This window comes from Giraffa tippelskirchi, chromosome 2 (assembly GCF_054371585.1).
Source record: "Giraffa tippelskirchi isolate mGirTip1 chromosome 2, T2T-mGirTip1v1.2.pri, whole genome shotgun sequence".
NCBI lineage: Eukaryota > Metazoa > Chordata > Mammalia > Artiodactyla > Giraffidae > Giraffa > Giraffa tippelskirchi.
The window spans coordinates 62456690-62483372 of record NC_137276.1 but is presented as its reverse complement, the minus strand read 5'-3'; the positions used below and the strand labels follow the sequence as shown (position 1 = coordinate 62483372).

The window sequence follows — 26683 nt, the reverse complement described above, 5'->3', positions numbered from 1 at the left end:
ACTCTTTGTGACCCCATGGACTGTAGCATGCCAGGCTTCCCTGTCCATCACCAGCTCCCGGAGCTTGCTCAAACTCATGTCCATCGAGTTGGTGATGCCATCCAACCATCTCATCCTCTGTTGTCCCCTTCTCCTCCCGCCCTCAGTCTTTCCCAGCATCAGAGTCTTTTCCAATGAGTCAGTTCTTCTGATCAGGTGGCCAAAGTATTGGAGTTTCAGCTTTAGCATCAGTCCTTCCAATGAATATTCAGGGCTGATTCCCTTTAAGATTGACTGGTTTGATTTCCTTGCTGTTCAAGGGACTTTCAGAAGTCTTCTCCAACTCCACAATTCAAAAGCATCAATTTTTTGGCCCTCAGCCTTCTTTGTGGTCCAACTCTTACATCCATACGTGACTACTGGAAAAACCATACCTTTGACTGGATGGACCTTTGTTGGCAAAGTAATGTCTCTGTTTTTTAACATGCTGTCTAGCTTTGTCATAGCTTTTCTTCCAAGGAACAAGCATTTTTTTATTTCATGGCTGCATTTAGTCCATAACTGTTGCATTTTCTTTGCTTTAGTTGGCGTAAGTGCATCATAGATTATCATACCTTTTGTTGAGTATCAGTAGTTTGTTTCGTTTATGACTGAGTAATATTCCATCATGTTGATGTACTGCAGCTTGTATATCTATCCCTAATGGACGAATACTTAGATTACTTCCAGTTTTGGTAATTCCCAATAAAACTGCTATAAACATTTCTGTATATGTTCTTTATTAGCATACATTTTCATTTCACTAGAAGTGGAATTGTTGAATCACATGCTTCATAAGAAACTGTCAAAGTGGCTGTTATCATTTTACCTTCCCACCAGCAGTATATTAAGAGATTTAGTGGCTTCACATTCTTGCCAGTACTTGGTGGTGTTGGCTTTTGTTATTTATCTACTGCAACAGGGGTAAAGTAGTTTCTCATTGTTTTAATTTATACTTCCTAACGATGTTGAGCATATTATTCTTTCTTTCTTTTTTTTTTTTACTATCTGTATACCTTCTTTAGAGCAATATTCAGATTTTTTTTTTTTAAGTCATGTTCATTTTTTGACCCTAGTTGAGGGTCAGAACGATATTCTTCTATATTTTCTTCTAGAAATTTTATTGTTTTACTTGTTACATTTAGTTCTGTATTCCATTTTGAGTTAATTTTTGTGTTTGTAGAATGAGATATGTAACAATTTTTTTTCTTAATCCCCACTTTGGCATATAAGTATAAGTATCCACTTGTAATCCAATCTTGCAATCAAGATTGCCGGGAGAAATATCAATAACCTCAGACATGCGGATGACACCACCCTTATGGCGGAGAGTGAAGAAGAACTAAAGAGCCTCTTGATGAAGGTGAAGGAGGAGAGTGAAAAAGTTGGCTTAAAGCTCAACGTTCAGAAAACCAAGATCATGGCATCTGGTCCCATCACTCCATGGGAAATAGATGGGGAAACAGTGGAAACAGTGTCAGACTTTACGTTTTTGGGCTCCAAAATCACTGCTGATGGTGACTGCATCCATGAAATTAAAAGACGCTTACTCCTTGGAAGGAAGGTTATGACCAACCTAGATAGCATATTTAAAAGCAGAGACATTACTTTGCCAACAAAAGTCCGTCTAGTCAAGGCTATGGTTTTTCCAGTGGTCATGTATGGATGTGAGAGTTGGACGGTGAAGAAAGCTGAGCGCCCCAGAATTGATGCTTTTGAACTGTGGTGTTGGAGAAGACTCTTGAGAGTCCCTTGGACTGCAAGGAGATCCAATCAATCCATCCTAAAAGAGATCAATCCTGGGTGTTCAGTGGAAGGTCTGATGTTGAAGCTGAAACTCCAATACTTTGGCCACCTCATGCGAAGGGTTGACTCATTGGAAAAGACCCTAATGCTGGGTAGGATTGGGGGCGGGAGGAGAAGGGGACGACAGAGGATGAGATGGTTGGATGGCATCACCGACTCGATGAACATGGGTTTGGGTAGACTCCGGGAGTTGGTGATGGACAGAGAGGCCTGGCGTGCTGCAGTTCATGGGGTCGCAGAGTCGGACACGACTGAGCGACTGAACTGAACTGAACTGTAATCCAACCATTACCCTTTTCTGAAATCTTTTTAAATCACTCTAAGTGCCTTTGTCCTTTTTTCAAAAATCAATTCTGTGGTTGTTTTCTGTACTATATGTTCTGTTCCATTGATATATGTCTTACTCTGTTTCCAATAAGCTGTGGTGATTTCTGTAGCTTTATAGTAGCCCTTGATGTATTTGTTTTCTGTGGTCTCTATAGTCATATTAAATTGAATCTAAAAGTTGAAATTATTACATTTCACAGGTTGAAAATTTTTCACATTTATATCCATATGCAGGTGTGCTCAGTCACTTCAGTCGTGTCCAACTCTGTGTGACCCTGTGAACTGTAGCCCGCCAGACTCCTTTTTCCACAGTATTCTCCTGGCAAGAATACTGGACTGGACTTCCATGCCCGCCTCCAGGGCATCTTCCCAACCTAGGGATCAAACCTGCGTCTCCTGCATTGCAGGCAGATGCTTTTAACCGCTGAACCATTGGGGAAACCCATTTATAGTCATAAACATGTATAAATTTTCACTGTTGAGTTTTGATTAATATACATATTAGAAATTGTTTTCAGTATCCAAAGTGTTGTTAACTTACAGTTGAAGAGAATTTTATAATAGTGACTGTTGTTAATAATAGTAAGTAGAAAAATTAAATACAAAAGGGAAAACTTATGCATGTTGCTAATGGTCACTACTTTAAAAAAATATTTTTATTTTTAGTGAGACTTTTTTTGTTTTCATAGGTGGTTTAATTTTTATAGGTTCTCCTAGCAGCAGAACCTAGGACAAGAATTTTAAAATGCCAATTTGGGACATGCAGGTGTGTCTCTTAAGGGTGGCAGGAGGTGATTCAGGGAGGACAGAGCAGCTAATAAAAAGTCATTAAGCCTATATCACAATAGGATACTAGGGCTTTATCCTGTGGGGAAATTTTAGGAATAATCAGTGTTGATATCAGTTTCAGAATTAACTCACGGAAAATGCAAGTACATTTCCTGTTACTAATTGTGGAGTGTGGTTTAGAGGACTGTGCACCTGCCTAGTGCCCACATGGGCACAGTAGCTTTCACCAGTTCAGGAGAAGATCCCTCTGGGGCAGAAAGGAAGTTTGCAGCATTTAGAAGCCTTGAGCCACAGTAAACTGTTAGGTCCAAAGAACACGGGAGGGGCACTGAGAGCATCTGTGTCCTATGCATGTTCTATGACTTTTAAGTCCCTTTTCTGGGTTATCACAATAAATAACTTCAATCAGATCGTCCCTATAGTGATATTTTCTGAATAAATTAGATTACACTTTCTGTAGTTAAGTGTCTGTCTCCACTTTTTATTCATAAAGCTTCATTAAGTTTTTGTTTATTTATTCTTGCCATACTATGTGAGAGAGCTTATTAACTACACACTTGGAAATGTTATTGTATATTCCATCTTAAAATCATGTTAAAATGGCAAATAAGCATGTAGTACATTTTCATTATCTTTAGCTATCAGAAGAGTGCAAGTTAAAACATGAGAAGTTGCACATCTTTAATTCGCTAAAATTTTTAAGTGATGACAGTCACAAATCCTGATGTGAATACAGAAGAACTGGCTCTCTCATACATTGCTGGTGGGGATATAGAATGACACAGCCAGTCTGGAAACAGCTTGGCATTTCTTTTAAAATTGAACATACATTTTCATGACTCAGCAGTCACATTCCTGAGCATTTGTCATAGAGAAATGAAACTTACGTTCCTACAAAGACTTCCTACACTATATTCATAGCACTTTGTTGCCCCAAGCTGGAGACAATCCAAATAACTTTTATCAAATGAATGGCTAAATTATGATACATCTGTACTATGAAATACCGCTCAGCTTTAAAGAGGAATAAAATATTACTACAGACAACAGTTTGCGTGGATTTCAAGGGGAGTCACACTGAATGTAAAAAGCCAATTGCAAATGGTTATTCTGTGTGATTCCAATTATATAATATCCTTGGAATTAAAAAAATATATAGTTTTGGAATATATTAAAATGGTTGTCAGAGGTTTAGGGATGAAGGTGAAAGATAGTGTAAATAGAAAGAATTTTCAGAAAAAGCTGTCTTGGTGGTGATGGAACAGTTCTATATCTTGATTGTGGTAGTAGTTGCACAAATCTGTACACCATTAAGATTTTATAAACTGTACACACACACAAACGAGAGTGCGTGTGAAACCTAGTGAAATCTGAATAGGATCTGTAGTTTAGTGTTGTACCAATGTCAAGTTCCTGGATTTGAAAATGAGATATGGTTATATAATACATCATCTTTAGGGAAAACTGGGTGAAGGTAGTGTAGGAGCCTTCTATACTATTTTTTGCAATTTCTTGTGAATCTGAAATTAGTATTTGGTTACTCAGTATGTTTTATTTATTGACATTCTTATACATCTTGTATCTAAACTGATTCTTCATTACAGAATAATCCCATAATATGTACTTTAAAATGTTTTTTAAGTTAGGGCTTAAAAGACTATGAAACTAATTGTATGAAATTTAATTTTGTAAAGTGTTTCCCTTGTCTGTTTTAAACCTTTTCACAGAATTTCAAGGTTGCAAATGTAAATAAAATAACTTCATTTTTAAATGATCTACTTGATAGACTGAATTAGAGAACACTCATGATTTCTTCAGAATTCTGGGTTGTAAATTAAAACCTTTGGTGGTCACTCATCTCATTGGTATAAATCTATAATCTTTCCTACTTGTAACATTCTTTTTGTTTGTTTGACCTGTTTGTGCCCATTTCTTGAATCTCAGCTTAAATGTGACTTTCTTGTGGAGGTCTTTCTTATTCTGACACTCTTCTTTCAAAATCTTTGTTTCTACTCAGATACATGCTTCTATGCCAAGTTGAATTCATTTTACATACATACAGAGTGACCAAATAATGGGAAAGTTAATCAACCAACAGTGTCATTTGGTATAAAATTTTGGAATACATCCTAAATGTTAAACATATTAATAAATTATTGAAAAGATGAGACCAACCAACCTATTCTAGTGATACTTAACAGAGATGTATTTGTAACTGGTAGAAGAAGAATCACTCCCTGAGTGTAACATCAATTGCTGTTCATTTTATTCACCTAGAGATAAATCACCTTTTCAGATTTTTCAGACTTTCCCTTTTTCTGAAAAAATGATATATTAAAGTGAAAGTTTCTTTACTATATCAATGCTAGCTTCCTCTTCCTTTATAATACTTTTATATTGAAGGAACCCAGAGGTCAACAGTAAGTCTTGTCTGCTCTGTTTTTTATTTCAATGTTATTTCTAAATGAGTTGATGAAATTCCCTTCTGTTTTGAAGGACCATTTTTCACCTGCATATGAGGAAATTTAAACTATTTGAGCTGATATTAACATATTCTATTACTATAAATTGTCTATGATAAAAAAAGTATTTGTCAATTTATATTTATTAAGTATAATTTTAGGATTCAGATCTACTGACCAGGATAAAAAATAGTGGTTTTTGGTATGATGAAAAGAAAAAGGTATATGATAATGGTAAATTATCTAAGGAAATGTTTTCAATGTTTCATCATGTGTCAGAATTTTGCACCGTTTATATTATCTGAGGAAAAACTTGGTTATTTCCCTATATTCTCATACACTTTTTGAAACGTTGACAAGTATGATAGTTTTTATTTCTGTACCTAGTGACTTTTCATTCTAAAAATATTGTTTGAACCAGATTTCAGAAGATGTTTTCTGATTCCTACTTTGGGACCTCTATTACTATTCATAACTGTAAACATTTTCATCTTTTATGAAAATGAGGGCCTATGTACCATTTGTTTTGATAAAATGAGTAGAAATGTGGATTATTCTGGGAAGTCTAGAATATATAGTTTTATTGTATATATCTAGCTAGGTACATACATTAAAGACCAGGGGATCAAAATAGAGTCAAGAAATAAATACACATAACACTGGAAATTCAGGAAGAATATATATAAAACTGTCAGCCAGTGGAGGAAAACTAAGAAATTACTATTTGTGGGAGAATTTTTTTCTACTCATGTGCTTTCTTACTGTTTTAATCACTTTTATAACATGCTATGTATTATGAATTTTAAGTATGTACATAATTTTGAAAAATTAAAATGCATTGTCAGATTTTTGTAGGAGCAATTTATTAATCAATATTTAATTGTCCATTTGCTAATTATACCAGGATTCGTATGATTGTAGAACATTGGACTCTGTCTTTCAAATGCTTTTTTAAAAAACAGTACAACCTTCTTCCATAAGAAATATTTCTCAATTATTCATTAGACATATACCATTATCCTTTATGTCAGAAATTTAAAATAAGAAAAGTTTTATGACTGGCCTGAATGATGAACATTTGTCCTCATTTTCTTGTGCTCTGGCCTTTGTGATATCCAAAGGTACATTTCCCAGGTGGTGCTAGTGGTAAAGAACCTGCCTGAAAATGCAGGGAACATAAAGAGATGTGGGTTGAGGAGAACCCCTGGAGGAGGCCATGGCAACCCACTCCAGTATTGTTGCCTGGAGAATCACATGGAGAGAGGAGCCTGGTGGGCTATAGTCCAAACGGTTGCGAAGAGTTGGACATGATTGAAGTGACTTAGCATGCACACACATGATCTTTGTGATATCCAAAGTTAAAGTTTTCTACTTACAGTTTTATTTCTTCCTTTTATAGTATACTAACACAAGTACATTAGATGCAATGTCCTAATTTCATTTCTTTAACATTTAAATTTTAATTTTTATCATCCTTTTGCCAAGATTTCTTATACTTGCCATACTATATTATGTACATTGAAATAATTTTTGAGATCATTACTTTTGCTTCTTGCTGTCTCTGGTTTTGTTTTGCTATTTGTGTCCTCTTCAGAATTTTATATATGTTTGGATTTACTAATTGGAAAATCCACCATGTGTTAGCTCTCCTAATAGTTCCCCATGTCATGCAACTCCTTACATAATACAAATAACTATTCTTGGGGTTTTGTATGTTTATTTATTTGACTGTCATTTTATTGAAAATTGTTTGACAGTTGTTTACTTATTAACTTCCTTAGTACAGAAAAATGCAATGCAAGACTAGCACGCTCAGTTTGTGCTACTGTAGTTCATTGTTGCTATATGGGTATTTTCAAATTTTAAAAGACTCAGAGAACAGTAAAACATATACTTACCACAAATGTTACCACTCCTTGGTACCTTTAAAACTGTGCTTTAACTTTTTAAACTTTTGTTCTCATGCTACTTGAAAAAATAATTTTATTGAGGTATAATTCATCTACCATACTTTTAATCATTTAAAGGGTACAGTTCCATGGTTTTCCCTATATTCATAAATATGTGTGGCCACCACCAGTGTCAATTTTGGTACATTTTTATTACCTCAAAAAGAAACCCCATACTCTTTAGCTATCACTCTCTGGTTCTCCTTCATGTATTTTCCACATGAATTTTGGAGTCAGCTTGCACATTTCTACAAAAAATACAGCTTGGACACTGATTAGGATCATTGAGGGTATTACTGGCCATATTAACTGTGTGAAGTCTTCTGACTCTGAAAAAATGGGATGTTTTTTCATTTATTTAGATCTTTAAATTCTTTCAACAGTGTTTTAGAGTTTTCAGAAGTTTTTCATGTTAAGAGAAAGTATTTCCAAATATATTTTATTTTAAAGAAATAATTTGTTTTTGGCTCTGCTGGGTCTTCATTGCTGTGTGCAATCTTTCTCTAGTTGCGGCAAGTGGGGGCTGCTCTTCATTGCAGTACCTGGGCTTTTCATTGTGGCAGTTTCTCTTGTTGTGGAGCACAGGCTCTAGGCGCGTGGGCTTGAGTAGTTGCTGCTTGTGGGCTCAGTAGTTGTGCCTCGAGGGCTCTAGAGCACGGGCTCAGTAATTGGGCTCATGGGCTTAGTTGCTCCCAAGCATGTGGGAATTTCCCAGAAGAGGGATCAAACCCGTGTTCCCTGCATTGGCCAGCAGATTCTTAACGACTGGACCACCAAGGAAGTCCATATTTTTTCATTTTGGTGTTATTGTAAATTGAATTACTTTTTAAATTTCATTTTCAGTTGTTCATTGCAAGTGTATAGAGATAGAATTCATTATTTAAATATTGATCTTCTTTCCCGTAGCTTTTCTGAACTCATTTCTAATATTTCTGAACTAAGTTCTAATATTTTTTAGTGAATTCCCTACTGTTTTCAATGTACTAAATACGTTATCTATTAGGTTGGCCAAAAAGTTCATTTGAGTGTTCCATAAGATTGTACAGAAAAATCCAGACAAACATTTTGGTCAACACAATACAAATACTTTTACTTCTTCCTTTCCAGTTTGGAACCCATTTGTTTGTTTGTTTCTTTTGCCTAATTGGCTTGACTAGTGCCTCTTTGTTGTTGTTGTTTAGTCGCTAAGTTGTGTCTGACTCTTGTGACCCCATGAACTGCACCACCCAAGTCTTCTCTGTCCTTTACTATCTCCCTGAGTTTGCTCAAACTCAGGTCCATCGAGTCAGTGATGCCATCCAACCACCTCATCCTCTGTTGCCTGCTTCTCCTCTTGCCCTCAGTTTTTCCCAGCATCAGGGTCTTTTCCAATGAGTCAGCTGTTCACATCAGGTGGCTAAAGTATTGGAGCTTTAGCTTCAATGTCAGTCTTTCCAATGAATATTCAGGATTGATTTCCTATAGGAGTGACTGGTTTGATCTCCTTGCCGTCCAAGGGACTCTGAGGGGTCTTCTCCAGCACCACAGTTTGAAAGCGTCAATTCTTCGGCACTCAGCTTTCTTCATGGTCTAGCTCTCACATCCATACATGACTCTTGGAAAAACCATAGCTTTGACTACTGGAAAAACCATAGCTTTGACTATACGGACCTTTGTCGACAAAGTGATGTCTCTGCTTTTTCATACACTGTTTAGGTTTGTCATAGTTATTCTTCCAAGGTGCAAGCATCTTTTAATTTTGTGGCTGCAGTCACCATCCGCATTGATTTTGGAGCTCAAGAAAATGAAATATGACACTGTTTCCATATTTTCCCTATCTATTTGCCATGAAGTGATAGGACCAGATGCCATGATCTTCGTTTTTTGAATGTTGAGTTGAGATTTTTTACTCTTTTCTTTCTCCTTCATCAAGAGGCTCGTTAGTTCCTCTTCACTTTCTGCCATTAAAGTGGTATCATCTGAGTATCTGAGGTTGTTGATATTTCTCCCAGCATTCTTGATTCCAGCTTGTGCTTCATCCAGCCTGGGATTTCAAATGATGCACTCTGCATATAAGTTAAATAAGCAGGCATCTAGTACAATGTTGAAGAGAAGTGATGAGAGTAGACATCCTTTTGTTCCTTGTCTGAGGGCCAAAGTATCCTGTCATTCACAATGATGTTTACGGTGTATTTTTCTTAAATGTTCTTTATCATATTCAGGAAGTTCCTGTCTATTACTAGTTTGTTGAATCTGTTTAACTTGAAACAGTGTTAGATTTGCCAGGTGCTTTTTCTGCATTTGTTGTCATAAGCATATGAGTTTTGTTTTCTATACTGCTGATGTGATATATAACATTAGTTGATTTTGAGATGTTAAGCCAATCTTGCATTCCTGGGAGTAAATCTCCTTGGTCATATTATATAATTCTTTTTTATACATTGCTGGATTTGTTTTTGCTAATATTTTACTGGGGATTTTTACATCATATTCATAAGAGGTATTGGTCTGTAATTACCTTATCTTATTTCTGTCTGTGGTTTTGTATCATGGTAATACTGCCTCCATAAAATGAATTGGGGTTTGTTTCTTTTTCTGTTTTTTGGAACAATCTGTGGAGAATTGTTTTTAATTCTTTAAATATTTGTTAGAATTTAGTGGTGAAGTCATCTGATCTTTCTTTGTGGGTAGTTTTTGATTACTAATTACTTCACTAGTTGTATTGGTTTAAAGATTACACGTTTATTCTTGAGTCAGTTTCAGTAGTTTGTGGTCATTCGATTCATTGTATTACCCATCTTATCTGAGTTACCTAATTAATTTTTATGTCTATTTTTTTCATTACAATAGGCATTTCAGGTCTTTTCTGGATATATGCAAGATACATCACTTCCCACCCTTTTACATTCAATCTGATTGTAGCTTTTGATGTAAGGTGTGTTTCTTCTAGACAAACATAAATATTTTTATATAAAAGTATCAGAACTATTGATATGAAAATGTGAGATTTGTCTCATTATTTTATTTCCATGAATTGGTATACTATTCCACAAATTGTTTTCTACTTTTTCTATAAAACTCAGCTTGTTTTTACTAAGGCCTTCGACGAAACATTTAATAAGATTAAGTTTCATTGCACTTTGAAAGTTCTGTTATTTTTTGAGTTGTAAATTCATTTCCCTTATTTTTATGTCATGAAATCAATTAAAAAATAGTGATTTGTAGTTTCCTAAACACTGGATTTTTATTATATCAAATAATGAGTATAATAGTTATATCTTATAATGTGATCTTCTGGCATGGAGAAATACTATAATGTTAAATATAATCATATTTTTTAGTTGAATTTATGTATAGTTTAGATTTTTCTCTGATGGTTTAAATTTTTATATTGACAATTTGTTATATATCGATAAATGCTTTTAAGTCATTATAGTATGTAATTTTAACATGGATTGGCCTCATCCATTGTAATTGTTTAATTAGCTTGTAGTTAATGCAAGCTAGTCTAAATTTTCACTGATTTCCAGTCTCTATAATCAGTTGACTTCTGAGATACATTTCTTACATTTTTTTCTTTTAAAAAAAATCTTAAAAAGTGAGATGAGAACACTAAAATCATTTAAATACAAATTATAAAAGTGTTTCATAATGTTTTAAAGAAGCAATCTTGCTTTTGAAATGTCTATTTTGTGTATAGAGTTCCTTAGGGATTAAAAAAAATAGTTTTTCTGGATTACATACATAAAAATGTATGGAGAAGAAGTAAGACTTTATAAACACTGTTAATCATTCTGCATTAAAAAAGATTTTCATTTTTCAAAAAACCCTCACTTTAAAACAGTGGTCAAAATATGTATTCAACAAATTAGTGTAAGAATTGTAATGCATGCAAGTAAACCTTTGGCTTTTTTAGTTTTTCTCCTGATTACCACTGTTAAGCAGCAGTTTCATATGGGAATAGGAAAAAATGAACTCATCATTCTCTTGAGCATCTGGAGTAAGTTTACTGCCAGAGGTAAGCTCGTAATTTCTATATTCTTACCCGTACAGCAAATCCTGTGCTGCCCTGAAATGAATCACATGCACAGCTTCATTGACTCTCACAGAAATATTCTAGTGCCTATGTGAGTTTTTTAGCTGGATAAATTGCATCTCTGTGCCTCAATACAGTTCCTTAATAAATAGCAAAGATACCCCCATAACATAGTTCCTTCAGCCTTACTGTGCTTTGATAGCTATCCATGGAGTCCTAAAATAGGTATGAAAAGAATTATTGTTTTTAAATGAATGTCAGTTCAGTTCAGTCGCTCAGTCGTGTCCGACTCTTTGCGACTCCATGAATCGCAGCACGCCAGGCCTCCCTGTCCATCACCAACTCCCGGAGTCTACCCAAACCCATGCACATTGAGTCTGTGATGCCATCCAGCCATCTCATCCTCTGTTGTCCCCTTCTCCTCCTGCCCCCAATCCTTCCCAGCATTAGGGTCTTTTCCAATGAGTCAGCTCTTCGCATGAGGTGGCCAAAGTATTGGAGTTTCAGCTTCAACATCAGTCCTTCCAGTGAACACCCAGGACTGATCTCCTTTAGGATGGATTGGTTGGATCTCCTTGCAGTCCAAGGGACTCTCAAGAGTCTTCTCCAACACCACAGTTCAAAAGCATCAATTCTTCGGCGCTCAGCTTTCTTCACAGTCCAACTGTCACATCCATACAAGACTACTGGAAAAACCATAGCCTTGACTAGACGGACCTTTGTTGGCAAAGTAATGTCTCTGTTTTTAAATATGCTATCTAGATTGGTCATAACTTTCCTTCCAAGGAGTAAGCGTCTTTTAATTTCATTGCTGCAAGCACCAGCTGCAGTGATTTTGGAGCCCCCCAAAATAAAATCTAACACTGTTTCCACTGTTTCCCCATCTATTTCCCATGAAGTGATGGGACCAGATACCATGATCTTAGTTTTCTGAATGTTGAGCTTTAAGCCAACTTTTTCACTCTCCTCTTTCACTTTCATCAAGAGGCTCTTTAGTTCCTCTTCACTTTCTGCCATAAGGGTGGTGTCATCTGCATATCTGAGGTTATTGATATTTCTTCTGGCAATCTTGATTCCAAGTTGTGCTTCTTCCAGCTCAGCGTTTCTCATCATGTTCTCTGCATATGAGTTAAATAAGCAGGGTGACAATATACAGCCTTGACGTACTCCTTTCCTATTTGGAACCAGTCTGTTGTTCCATGTCCAGTTCTAACTGTTGCTTCCTGACCTGCATATAGGTTTCTGAAGAGACAGGACAGATGGTCTGGTAGTCCCATCTCTTTCAGAATTTTCCACAGTTTCTCATGATCCACACAGTCAAAGGCTTTGGCATAGTCAATAAAGCAGAAATAGATGTTTTTCTGGAACTCTCTTGCTTTTTCGATGATCCAGCGGATGTTGGCAATTTGATCTCTGGTTCCTCTGCCTTTTCTAAAACCAGCTTGAACATCTGGAAGTTCATGGTTCACATACTGTTGAAGCCTGGCTTGGAGAATTTTGAGCATTACTTTACTAGCATGTGAGATGAGTGCAATTGTGCAGTAGTTTGAGCATTGTTTGGCATTGCCTTTCTTTGGGATTGGAATGAAAACTGACCTTTTCCAGTCCTGTGGCCACTGCTGAGTTTTCCAAATTTACTGGCATATTGAATGCAGCACTTTCACAGCATCATCTTTCAGGATTTGAATGTCATCTCTTATCAAAAACATGATGAACTTTAACTCTTTTATGGCTATTTAGAGCTGAAGACATTATTTGTATAGTCTTATGGAAAACTTTATAAACACCTGGGATGATAGAAACAGTCAAAGGCCTGATGGGAACTCACAAAGTAGAACGTCTACTCCATGCTCTGCCAGCAAGTAGCTGAGTGATCTTGGGCAAGTGATTCAACTTGTTGTGGGAAAATTAACAAGGTGGTGCCAGTCAGGCTCTGTCGCCCCACACTCGCATGCTCTCTCGCCCCATATTCTGGAAACAATGACTTTGCACAGCTGTGTAACAGCTGAGATCATTGATAACACTGCACATATGTATCACGAGGTACTCGCTTGTTCATGGGGGCTTTGTGCCGTATGCCCATGTGAGCTTCACCATGAAAGCCCTGGCTGCTGCTGCATCAGGGCTACATTGGAGCTACATCATAGTTATGTTATATGGGACTGTGTTTTTGCTACATTACAGTTATGTTATGGTTATGTCATGGCTGCTGCATCAGCTAGGAGAGAGGCTTTGTTATGGCTGCTGTGCCAGCCCGGAGAGAATAAATGTGTCTGTAGTTCCTGGGCTTTCCTGGTAGCTCAGCAGGAGACCCTGGTATGATTCCCGGGTCAGGAAGATCCCCTGGAGAAAGGATAGGGTATCCACTCCAGTATTCTTGGGCTTCAGTGGTAGCTCAGATGGTGTGGAATCCTGCTTCAGTGTGGTAGAGCTGGGTTCAATCCCTGGGTTGGGAAGATCCCCTGGAGGAGGACATGGCACCCGTCTCCAGTATTCTTGCCTGAATAATCCCCATGGACAGAGGAGCCTGGTGGGCTACAGTCCATGCAGTTTCAAAGAGTCAGACACTACTGAGGAACTAAGCACAGCAACAGTTCCTGCATCTCCTCGAGTGTTCTTCCAGCCTCTTGGCTCCTGCCTCATCTACCCTGGGTTCAGTGAACAGTGCACACAGTGTGAACAGCAAGACAACTGGTGCTGTGAACAGGATCAGCAAGATAATTATAAATTAAATAATTATTTTAGACTTGATTTCTGTCGTCCATATAGCCCCTGAATTTCATGGCATTGCTCCATTTTCTTTTATATTGTTTTTTAATCTAAGTAAAAGCCACTGTTATATTGACGCCAAAGATCTATTTGCAGTTAAAACTTGAGTTACTAGGTATGTTATTGCTTCTCATTTTTCCTCCACTGCTTCCATTTTGTGTGATTATGTTTACGATATGCATTTGTAATGCATTTTTTTAAGTCCAAGCAGAACACTGCAGTAAGTAACTAAAACTTCACTACAACTTGCAGTTGCCCAGCATCAAGAGAGTTATACAACTTATTGAGAAATACCGGGCTGTATGAATCAGAAGCTGGATCAAGATTTTCAGGAGAAATATCAGTAACCTCAGATATGCAGATGACACCGCCGTTATGACAGAAAACAAAGAGGAGTTAAAGAGCCTCTTGATGAAGGTGAAAGAGGAGAGTGAAAAACCTGGCTTAAAAACTCACTCAACATTCAAAAAACCTAAGATCATGGCATCTGGTCCCATCACTTCATGGGAAATAGATAGGGAAACAGTGGAAACAGTGACAGACTTTATTTTGAGGGGCTCCAAAATCGCTGCAGATGGTGACTGCAGCCATGAAATTAAAAGATGCTTGCTCCTTGGAAGAGAAGCAATGACAAACCTAGACAGCATATTATAAAGCAGAAACATTACTTTGCTGACAAAGGTCCATCTAGTCAAAGCTATGGCTTTTCCAATAGTTGTATATGGATGTGACAGTTGGACCATGAAGAAGGCTGAGAGCCGAAGAATTGATACTTTTGAACTGTGGTGTTGGAGAAGACTCTTGAGAGTCCCTTGGACTGCAAGGATATCCAACCAGTCCATCCTAAAGGAAATGAGCCCTGAGTATTCATTGGAAGAACTGATGATGAAGCTGAAGCTCCAATACTTTGGCCACCTGATGTGAGGCGCCAACTCATTAGAGAAGACCCTGATACTGGGAAAGACTGAAGGCAGGAGGAGAAGAGGACGACAGAGGATGAGATGGTTGGATGGCATCACTGACTCGATGGACATGAGTTTGAGAAAGCTCTGGGAGATAGTGATGGGCAGGGTAGCCTGGTGTGCTGCAGTCCATGGAATCTCAAAAAAGAGTCGGATATCACTGAGTAACTGAAAAACATTGCGAGCCTGGGGAAAATTCTGAATTCATAGTAGTTTCTTTCTCTTTTTGTCCACGGCCATATGTGGGATTTTTGTTCCCTGACCAGAGATTGAAGCATGGAATCTAATCACTGGACTGCCAGGCATGAGTATAGCTTTCCCACTATCATAATCCAAAAATTGTAGAACAAGCCATCATAAGTCAAGGACTGTCTGTATTAGTATAGTAATGAACACTCTTTCACTTTGGAGCAGCTACCCCATGCAGATCGCTTTCTAAATTTTGAAATTACTGTCCTCTGATGCTCTTCGCTGGCACTAGTAGCATCCTGTCCTTACTGCATTGTCCCCTGAGGACTTGTGCTCAAAAAGGCAGCACTAAGATATTTCTCTTGCTGCTGTTTTTGCCATGAGTAATAGATTATCTTTGTCTCAATCCGGAGGTTGTAGTGTGTGTGTGTGTGTGAGTGTTTGTGGATGCACGCACATGCTTGGATATAGAAAAAGGGAGAAAGGGATGAATAGGCAAACACTGGCTGACTACTTTGTTAGCACGTACCTACAGTTAAATAGCGGACCCTTGATACTTTTTGAGTTAATAGCTGTTTATAGAAGACGTTCAGGGTCTCATGGTTAGTAAGTAGCAGACCTGTAGTTTGAAACTTTTTTATAGGTAGATAATATAACCAGAAAATATTGTGCTAATGGCTAGAATTTTATGAAAGCAGACCAATACATGTTTTATATCACATTTGTATACTTTTACCTTTGACTCTGCCTCTGATAGCTCAGTTGGTAAAGAATCCGCCTGCAATGCAGGACACCCCAGTTAGATTCCTGGGTCGGGAAGATCTGCTGGAGAAGGAATAGACTACCCACTCCAGTATTCTTGGGCTTCCCTTGTGGCTCAGCTGGTAAAGAATCTGCCTGCAGTGTGGGAGACCTGGGTTTGATCCCTGGGTTGGGAAGATCCCTTGGAGAAGGGAAGGGCTACCCATTCCAGTATTGTGGCCTGGAGAATTCCACCAACAGTATAGTCCATGGCTTCACAAAGAGTCAGACACGACTGAGCAACTTTCACTTTCACTTCTCACCTTTGACTCATGAGCCGTCTGAATGTTTTCCTCGTCATCCCCATATGTTACACTAAAAAATGTGATAAGCTGTGGCTGGAATATCTCAGGATGAAATTCTGTTTATAACAATACAGATATTGTATAATTAGAACACATTGAAAAATAAAAGTTCAATGACTTTTATAAATAGTCACTGAATAAAAATTGTGGGAATTCCCTGGCAATCCAGTGGTTAGGACTCCATGCTTCCAATGAAGGGGACGTGGATTTGATCCCTCCTTGAACAACCAAGATCCTGCATGCCATGAAGCTGGCCAAAAAAACAAAATTAGAGAGTATTTTTATACTTGTTATGGAATTACCATGAGATAATATCCACAAATATTGATTTTAAGTGACATTACTTATGTGATATTTTGGGTATTATTAATCCTGTGTTTTGAGGAATAATTTGTAATGTAAGTTATAGAACATTTTAGAAAAATCCCTGGATTTAGCATTAGCATAGGCTTCTAAAATGAAGTGTGGTGCATTGAACAGTTGATTTAACATTATCTGTGTCTAACCTATGGGCCATTTATTTCACATTTCATTGTGAGATATATATGTGAAGATTGTTTGTGACCAAAAGAATGTAGTTTTTTCTATTTTGAGAATCTCTACAAAAGCATACAGATTACTTGTATATGAATATGGTTTTATTTTCAAACCCTTTCACAATATATACAGTATGTTTTACATTATATATATTACAGTTCATAGTAAAAGAGATAAGAAACAGACTAAAGCTTCCTTCCTCAGAGTGAAAAATTCTCTATCTTACGTTTGGCTGCAGGAGGAAGACAAAGGTGTTTTTGTTTTAATTAAGTTGTCATCAACAAATACTTATTATATCTGTACAGATCCATACATAAATATAGCCATATTTTCTAAGTATAGTGAAACTATTAATTATGAAAAAATTTGATCAAGATATGTAATTTATAAATACTGTCTAGTTGTTTGTGATATTCTGAAACATAGTTATTTGAAATTGCGTATCATGTGAGAAGAAATCGGGATGATTTCTGTATAAGCAATGGGTTGGTGATGGTGTTCAGTTACTAAGTTGTGTCTGACTCTGCAACCACATGAACTTCGCACACCAAGCTCCTCTGTACTCCACTGTCTTTCAGAGTTTGCTCAAACTCCTGTCCATCGAGTTGATAATGCTATCTAACTGTCTCATCCTCTCCTACCCGCTTCTTCTGTTGCCTTCGATCTTTACTAGCATCAGGGTCTTTTTCGGTGAGTGGCCTCTTTGCATCAGGTGGCCCTAGTTTTGAGGTTTCAGCATCAGTCCTTCCAATGAATATTCAGGGTTGATTTACTTTAGAATTGACTGGTTTGATCTCCTTGCTGTCCCAGGGACTCTTAAAAGTCTTCTCCAGCACCACAATTTGAAAGCATCAATTCTTCAGTGTTCAGCCTTCTTTATGGTCCACATCCATACACAAATACTGGAAAAACCATAGCTTTGATTATATGGATCTTTGTTGGCAAAGTGGTATCTTTGCTTTTTAATATGCTGTCTGGGCTTATCACGGGGGCTTCTCTGGTGGGTCAGTGGTAAAGAATCCACTTGCAATGCAGGAGACACAGGTTTGACCCCTGGGTCGCAAAGGTTCCCTGGAGAAGGAAATTATCTTTGAGATAATTATCTTTGAGATAACTCCACTATTCGTGCTTGGGAAATTCCTCTGTCCATGGAAATCCCATGGACAGAGGAACCTGGCGGCCTACAGTCCATGGGGTTGCAAAAGTGTTGGACACAACTTAGCAACTAAGCAATGACTTCTGGGTTTGTCATAACTTTCCTTCCAAGAATTAAGTCTTTTTTTTTTTTTTTGCATGAACAACAAGGTAATTTATTAAGGCAGATTCTTCATCCCCTCAAGATATTGTGGGTGGAATGATTTTGGAATTAACCTAATCAAATGAGAGGCAAGACAATTTTGTTGAGAATTCGTGCATCTATCATAGTAAAGAGAATTGACTCGACAGCCAACTGAAAGTGGAGACTAGGTCTCCTGAAGTGTAACAGCTGAAACTTAATTGTAGTTACTTATTTTAAAAAGCAAACATACTGAATGGTATGACTAGGCTTGTTACAGTAGTTTAAAAATAGGCCACGTACTGGCACTGCATTTTGCTCGTTCTAGTGTTGGTCATTTAAAATAGTGAATATTAAATATGTGGGCTCCACGTCTGACCCACAGAACGCCCACCCCAAATCTTCTTGTTCTATGTAAAATATCCACAGTGTATGTACTATGAAAGTTTTATTTAAGCTCCATTATTAAGTCAAAAGAATGTAAATAGTCATATTATAATAAGCTAATGACTTGCATATTTCCATATGGATGAATGTCAGCATATCTAAATAAATGGCAGTCCTATCTACCTATATAAGAAAAATTAGAATATCTCCAGATTTGCATACTCATCAGTGTAGAAGAGGTATGCAGGTTTTAAGGTTTCATAATCAGTTGTCAGAAAAATAGCAGTTATTCCTACAATATCTCATTAGCATCTGACTCAAATTATTTTTAGATTACATGATTTAGAAGACATTATAACCCCACTAAGAATTTGTAATTATTCTGAAATGGTTTCATCATTAACCCTAGAATCACTATCAGAAAGAGTAACAATGTGATATAGGAAAAAAGCTAATCAACATGACTAAAAATATGGTCACTTTCAGAAAAACAATCTGGTCATCTGGAAAAATCCCAGTTACAACCTGCAAACACTCCCATGTGGGAGACTGGCCAAGGCACATGATTTCTAGGCAGGAAAGCCATGAGATTGGGGTAAATTGAGGCTGTCTCTAAGGAGCAGCCTATAAACTTCCAGACTGACCTTGGGCAGCGTAATTGGTCCCATTTCCTCTATAGCAGTCTCATGCTCTCCTCCCCACATCAACCCAAAGTTTGCTAAAGAGCATATTGGAGCAGAAGTGGACATTCTAGCACATTCTTTTTTTTTTTTTTTCTAGCACATTCTTACTGCTGTATTATGTTTGAGGACAAGAATATCCCACCCACAACAGTGTTGTTCCAGGAGGCATGGTGGGAGTAGTGGTAGAATAGAAAAGAGACTGTTAATTGCACAATTAATAAGAAAGTGAAAAGGTTTCAGGATCTACAGTAAGCCTGTATCCAAAAGAGTCTGTTTTGTCAGTGATGCTAGACTTTGAATTCTGTGCTAAAGCTTGTAATGAACTCACTCTGGTCTGCCAACCTGTGTCCGGCTTGCTTCCTGCCTGTTCAGGGGTGCGTATGCTACACAGAGCTATGGTGGATTCTATGGAGTGGTGAGATTCACAGAAGTTCCAGGATGCTCATGTCAGGATCATTCCTTGTACAAAGTTTGATGCAGATGAAGATAAAGTGGTTTCTTGGTCAATAATTGCAATTTCTTTCTTTTAAAGTCAGTGGGTTTCTTGTATAGTTCTGTTACAATTGGCCCAGGTTTAATTTCATCCATCTCCATGAAAGCAAAACACTCGGTGCTGGTAAACCTTTCTTTAGGCTTGTAGTGTTTGAATTAAAAAAAATAGCTGCACCGTTGGTTAATTTATCAACATGCTTCTGGAGCTCAGTGTCCACATTAAAATGAACATACGTATCTTCTTTTCTTGAAGCCACAGGAGTATCTTGCACAGGAGTTAAATCTATGCCATTAGGTCTTTTACCCTAACTGTGATGTAGGGATCTGTGCATTGCCCGGCATCTTTCAGGCCAGCTTTCTCAATTCTGATAGTGACTAACGTCATTCCTGATTCTGATGGCAACCTCAGTAATAAAGTACTGGGAACTCTGGCAGGAAAGGAATCAGGAGACCCTGCTCCAGCACCGCCCTCTTCTTCATCTTCTTCAAATTCTAAATTCTCTTCTTAACCAGGTGCTAAAATTCTTCTTAAAGGGACAGACTGAACATCAAATGGGATTTCTTTATTGTATGTAAGAATGTTCTTTAGGATTGGTTCTAGCTTCTTCAGATCTTCTGCTTCTCCTAAAACTGGCACCCCAGCACTGCAGCAGACTTTGGGTCACCTCCGACATGGCTGGTCCCCACCCCGTCCCCCCCCCCCACCCCAGGAAAGGCCGGGCTCTAGGGCGTCATCTTCCCTGGGCCTGGCCCCAACATTAACAAGGCCAGGAGGAACCGCTATGGCCACTGCTGCCACCTGCCAAGGAGCCACTGAAGCCCATTTGCCTGACCAAGTGTCTTGTAATTTCATGGCTGCAATCACCTCCTGTAGTGATTTTGGAGCTCAAGAAAAGAAAAACTGTCACTACTTCCACTTTTTCTTCTGTTTGCCATGAAATAATGGGACCGGATGCCATGGTCTTAGTTTGTTTAATATTGAGTTTCAAGCCAGCTTTTTAACTCTCCACTTTCACCCTCACCAAGAGGGTCTTTATTAATAGTTTCTCTTCACTTTCTGCCTTTAGAGTAGTATCATCTGCATATCTGAGGTTACTGATATTTCTCCCAGCAGTCTTGATTCCAGTGATGAGTAGAAATTTGCATAAAACCATACTCTTTGTACATAGGCAGAGTAACTCAGTTTTCCAAACTAAGTTGAGCCCTGAAACTTCTTTTCTTTCCTTTTTTAAATTGAGTTATTAATTTACAATGTGTTAGTTTCAAGTGTACATCAAAATGATTATATATATAAAATATATTTATTATACATATTTATTCTTTTTTAGATTCTTTTCCATTATAGTTTATCACAGCATACTGGATATGGTTCTCTGTGTTCTACAGTAGATCCTTGTTGTTTGCTTGTTTTCTATGTAGTTGTGTGTAGAAGTTAATTCCAAACTCTTGATTTATCCTGTTGGTGACCGTAAGCTTATTTTCTATGTCTGTGTGTCTATTTCTGTTTTGTAAGTAAGTTCATTTGTATCATTTTTTAAAATTCCACAAATAAGTGACGTCATATGATATTTGCATGGCAGAAAGTGAAGAAGAACTAAAGAGCCTCTTGATGAAGGTGAAAGAGGAGAGTGAAAAAGTTGGCTTAAAGCTCAATGTTCAGAAAACTAAGATCATGGCATCTGGTCCCATCACTTCATCACTTCATGGGAAATAGATGGGGAAACAGTGGAAACAGTGTCAGACTTTAATTTTTTGGGCTCCAGAATCATTGCTGATGGTGATTGCAGCCATGAAATTAAAAGACACTTACTCCTTGGAAGGAAGATTATGGCCAACCTAGATAGCATATTTAAAAGCAAGAGACATTACTTTGCCAACAAAACTCTGTCTAGTCAAGGCTATGGTTTTTCCAGTGGTCATGTATGGATGTGAGAGTTGGACGGTGAAAAAAGCTGAGCGCCAAAGAATTGATGCTTTTGAACTGTGGTGTTGGAGAAGACTCTTGAGAGTCCCTTGGACTGCAAGGAGATCCAATCAATCCATCCTAAAAGAGATCAATCCTGGGTGTTCATTGGAAGGTCTGATGTTGAAGCTGAAACTCCAATACTTTGGCCATGCGAAGAGCTGACTCATTGGAAAAGACCCTAATGCTGGGTAGGATTGGGGGCAGAAGGAGAAGGGGACGACAGAGGATGAGATGGTTGGATGGCATAACCGACTTGATGGACATGGTTTTGGGTGGACTCAGGGAGTTGGTGATGGACAGAGAGGCCTGGCGTGCTGCAATTCATGGGGTCGCAAAGAGTCGGACACGACTGAGCGACTGAACTGAACTGAATCTGACTTACTTCCTGGACATTTAGGTTACTTCCACATCTTGTTAGTTGCTCACTTATGTCTGACTGTTTGCAACCCTGTGGATTGTAACTCGCCAGGCTACTCTGTCCATGAAATTCTTTAGGCAAGAAGACTGGAGTGAGTAGCCATTCCCTTCTCCAGGGAATCGTCCAACCCAGGGATTGAACGTGGGTCTCCTGCATGGCGGGCAAGTTCTTGAATGTCTGAGCCACCCTTAGTTACTCTAAATAGTGCTGCTGTGAACATCACAGTGTTTAAGTAAGAGTTTTTCTAGATATATTCCCAGGAATAGGATTGCAGGATTATATGGCAACTCTATTTTTAGTTTTTTAAGGAAACTTTGTAATGTTCCCCATTACATGTAAGTGGCTGCACCAATTTACATTCCCAGCACAGTGTAGGTGGTGAAACTTCTTTTCAGTTCTTTAATTTGCTTTTAGCATTCTCTCTTATTTTCTCTAGATTTTATGTTAATAATTTTTTCCTATCCTCACATCTACCCAGTCTCTTATCCCTCCACCAGGAGATACCTTCCCAGCTTCTCAACTAAGCAACTATTTTGGCTTTCAAGAAGTGTTTTCAGTGTCTTGTTGCATAGTCATGCTTAACTGCTTCCATATCTTTATTTTATTGTTTCTATCTAATATTTGAGAATTAGTTAATTCCCCTTTCATTTTATATCTAACATCCTTAATTTGTGCTTTTATTCTCATCCTTGAGTCTACCTTCAAATCTTATCCCCTCCCTGGTCTTCACTATCTTTGTTATAAATGTGCTTAATTTCTCTCCCATCCCAATATAAAATAAGAAAATCTCTCTCCAACATCTGCCTTATCTATCTAGTTTCCTTCTCAGTTGAAATTCTTGAAAATACAGTCTATACTTCTTTATCTCTTCATTGTTCTTACCACTTCTGTGAAACTCAGGTAGTAGGAGCCACTGATTATGATTTGCTCATCCAATCCACTGAATACTTTATAGTTGTCATTTCATTTGACTCATTTATCAGTGTTGACCCTACCACCAGTTTGAAGCTTTTTTCCTCTCTGGCTTCACGTCTGTGATACCTGTTCCTCAGGTTTTCTTCCTTTTCTGGTTCCTTTCCCTCCTTTTCCATAGCTGTATCTTCTTGTTTTAATTCTTGCAGTGTTTCTTTCCTTCTCCTTTAAATCTTTACACACTGTTTTCTCTTGGGTTCTCATAGCCCCCTAATAAATGAATTCCAGCTCATTTTCTGACATATTCTGACACTAAGCTGGAGTGTCACAGTCACTGTTTGTGATTTCCTCTCCTTTATCTGCTTGGCAGTCTTGGAAAGTCTCCCCTGGGTTTCACTGTTCCCCTTTATTTTTCTCTGATACTCCTTCCTCCCTTACTCTCATTTGTTCTTTTCTCAGTTATAGGATGATTTCCCTCTGTTCTCGCTACGGCTATTTGTCTCTCCACCAGTTTGTCTTCTACAGAGCTGCTGAAAACACTACTAAAAGACAAATTTTGTGATGTTGCTTCTTTAGAATGCTTCAGTGGGTAACGTTAACAGTTAGGGTAAAGAGTCTTTCCTTTTTTTGTGTGTTATTTTTTCACTGAAGTAAAATCCACATAACATAAAATGAATCATTTAAAATGTACAATTCAGTAGAATTATTTAATTCACAATACTGTGCAACCATACTCTGTGTCTAGTTTTAGGATGTGTTTTATCACTCCAAATGAAAACCCTAGAATGAAAGCAGTCATTCCTCATTCCCTCCTGTCAGCCCCTGACAACCACAGATAGGTTATCTGTTACAATGGATTTGCCATTTCTGAATGTTTCATGTAAATGAAATCATTGCTTTATATGACCTTTTTTATTTGGCTTCTTTTACTTATATGTAATAATATTTTTGTGATTCACGTAAATTATCGTATGTATTAGCACTTGATTCCTTTCTGTAACTAAATAATAATTCCATTATATGGCTGTATCCTGTTATCTGTTCATGAGTTCATGAACATTTGGGTTGTCCACAGAGTTTGAATGCCTCTTTTTTATTCATTTGAGTATATACCTGCAGGGATTTAATTGATGGTTCGTATGGTAAATCTGCACTTCTTGAGGAACTACCAAACTCTTTCCACACTGGCAGCAACAATGTACATTCTCACCAGAAATGTATTAAGAGTTCCAGTTTGTACAGATCCTTGCCAGAATTTATCCCCTCACCCTTTCTTTTCTTTTTTTAAATTATAACCAATCTTTTACATATAGTGATATTTCATCACTGTGTTATTTCCCTAATGACTAATGGTATTGAACATCTTTTTATGCACTTGTCGACCATTTATATATTTTCTTTGGGGTAATTATTAGGCTGATTGTCTTTTGTTTTTAACTCAGAAATACCTTTTAAATGATCAGATCCAAGATATTTCTGGATTTAATGATCATCAAAGAAGAGTTTACATTTTCACCTTAGAAGTTCTTTATTATTATAGTCTCATTTTAAATGGGACTTCCCTGGTGGCTGAAATGATAAAGAATCTGCCAGCAATGCAGGAGACCCCAGTTCTATCCCTAGGTGGGAAAGATCCCCTGGAGAAGAGAATGGCCCACCCAATGCAATATTCTTGCCTGGAGAATTCCATTGACAGAAGAGCCTGGCAGGCTATAGTTTGTGCCTCACAAAGAATCAAAAACGACTGAGCAACTATCTCTTTATCATTTTAAATAGTTGCTTGAATATTACCAGCATTTCTGGACTCTCTGTCCTTAAAATGCAGCAAATTGTTTTTTAATTTTAATACTAAAATATCCAGTACTTTTGAAAATTTCAGTATAGAATATTTCCTCCTAACACTTCTTCGTACCCTAATGAGCAGTTACAAAAAGGGTATAATTTCCTTTGTCTATTAACTAGCTGTCATTGGTTAATGCTGAAGTAATTGCTGATATTCTCTGTTTACTACTTTCTCTTTTTTAAAAAAATATTGTTTGCTTTCTTGTGAGTACGTAATAAACATTTACCAGGTTAATGTTTCAGTTGACAATCAGGGATAAATGCGAATATAAGGTATAGGTGTGTTTTTTGCAGTCATTCTTATGTGAATATAAGAATCTTTGATTAATATTTTTGAAGACTATATAGACTTAGCAACAGCAGCAGGGTAATTTTGAGGTAATTTGAAAATAAGCTTGTATTTATTATCATGGAGATATGCTAAACTATTGAGGGTACCTTTACTGATTGTCTAATATTTTAAATCATAGTGTTGGTTTTTCAAGCAACAGATCATGATGAAAAGTTAATTCACAATGAAATGTATATATTAGCAATGGTAACTTTATGATTTGGCAAGGAAAAATTATAATCTTAAGTTTTATCTACCACCACCACTCCAAAGATAGTCAGTTTCCCTTAACTTTCTGAATGTTTCAGATTAGATTTCTAACATCCACATTTTTGAAGATCGTATATTTATTATAACTTATATTCTGATAGAACTGGAAGATTTAGCCATAATGCTAAATGTATGAAAGAGATTAGGTTTTACAAGAGAGAGTTCATATATCCCTTAATGTTTTTTATGTTACCTCCAAATTTTTCAAAGATGGAACAAACCTGAAATCTACTACTTTCCAAGGGCTTCATACGTGATGCCAGTGGTAAAAAATCCACCTGCCAATGCAGGAGACCTTAGGGACACAGATTCAATCCCTGGGTCAGGAAGATCCCCTGGAGAAGGTAATGGCACCCTACTCCAGTATTCTTGCCTGGAGAATCCCATGGACAGAGGAGCCTGGTGAGCTATGGTCCATAGGGTGACAAAGAGTGAGACACGACTGATGTGACCTTGCACTCGCATGCACTTTCCAAATGAAAGGTTTTTACATACAACATTTTTCTGCTTTATCTAAAGGGCTTACTTTACAAGCTTAATTTGAGTGTCTGTTCTCTGTTAGTGCATGTAATTTCTGGAGACTGATTACATTTTTTGTTTGTTTTGTGTTTTTTGGTTTGTGGTTTTTGTTTAATCACATCTTTTAATGTGTGTTTCTTAGTACTCAGGGAATTTTCAGCATGTACCAATTATTTCTTAGACATGGGCAATAAATTATTTGTAAACAAATATTCCATTTTTTTTCTACTTTGCCTAGAAACCGCTTCTCTGAATAATAGACTTTTTTGGGTGTCTGTTAATTGGTAATTTTTGGTATCAGTTGACTCCTGGGATCCTATAAAGTGTAATTGTTGAAAGTTAACTTAGTTGCCTATATTTTATACTGTATTTTTTGTTATTAAGTGCCCCGTGATCATTTGTTAACCCCTCTTAAATCCTTAACTTATGTAATAAATAGGACATTTAAGATCAATCAGTCAGTTCATTCATTCAGTTGTGTCCAATTCTTTGCAACTCCATGGACTGCAGTGTGCCAGGCTACCCTGCCCATCACCATCTCCTGGTGCTTGCTCAAACTCATGTCCATCGAGTCAGTGATGCCATCCAACCATCTCATCCACTGTTGTCCCCTTCTCCTCCTGCCTTCAATCTTTCCCAGCATAAGGGTCTTTTCCAA

The 26683-nt window shown here is 37.4% G+C and overlaps 1 protein-coding gene and 1 pseudogene across 7 annotated transcripts in view; one reads left to right on the top strand and one right to left on the bottom strand.

Annotated features, from left to right (window-relative positions):
• The window catches only part of ADK (adenosine kinase), a 519359-nt gene that overhangs the window by 193134 nt on the left and 299542 nt on the right, over positions 1 to 26683 (top strand). The window lies entirely within an intron of this gene.
• On the bottom strand, positions 19729 to 20620 carry LOC145538245 (axin interactor, dorsalization-associated protein pseudogene; annotated as a pseudogene).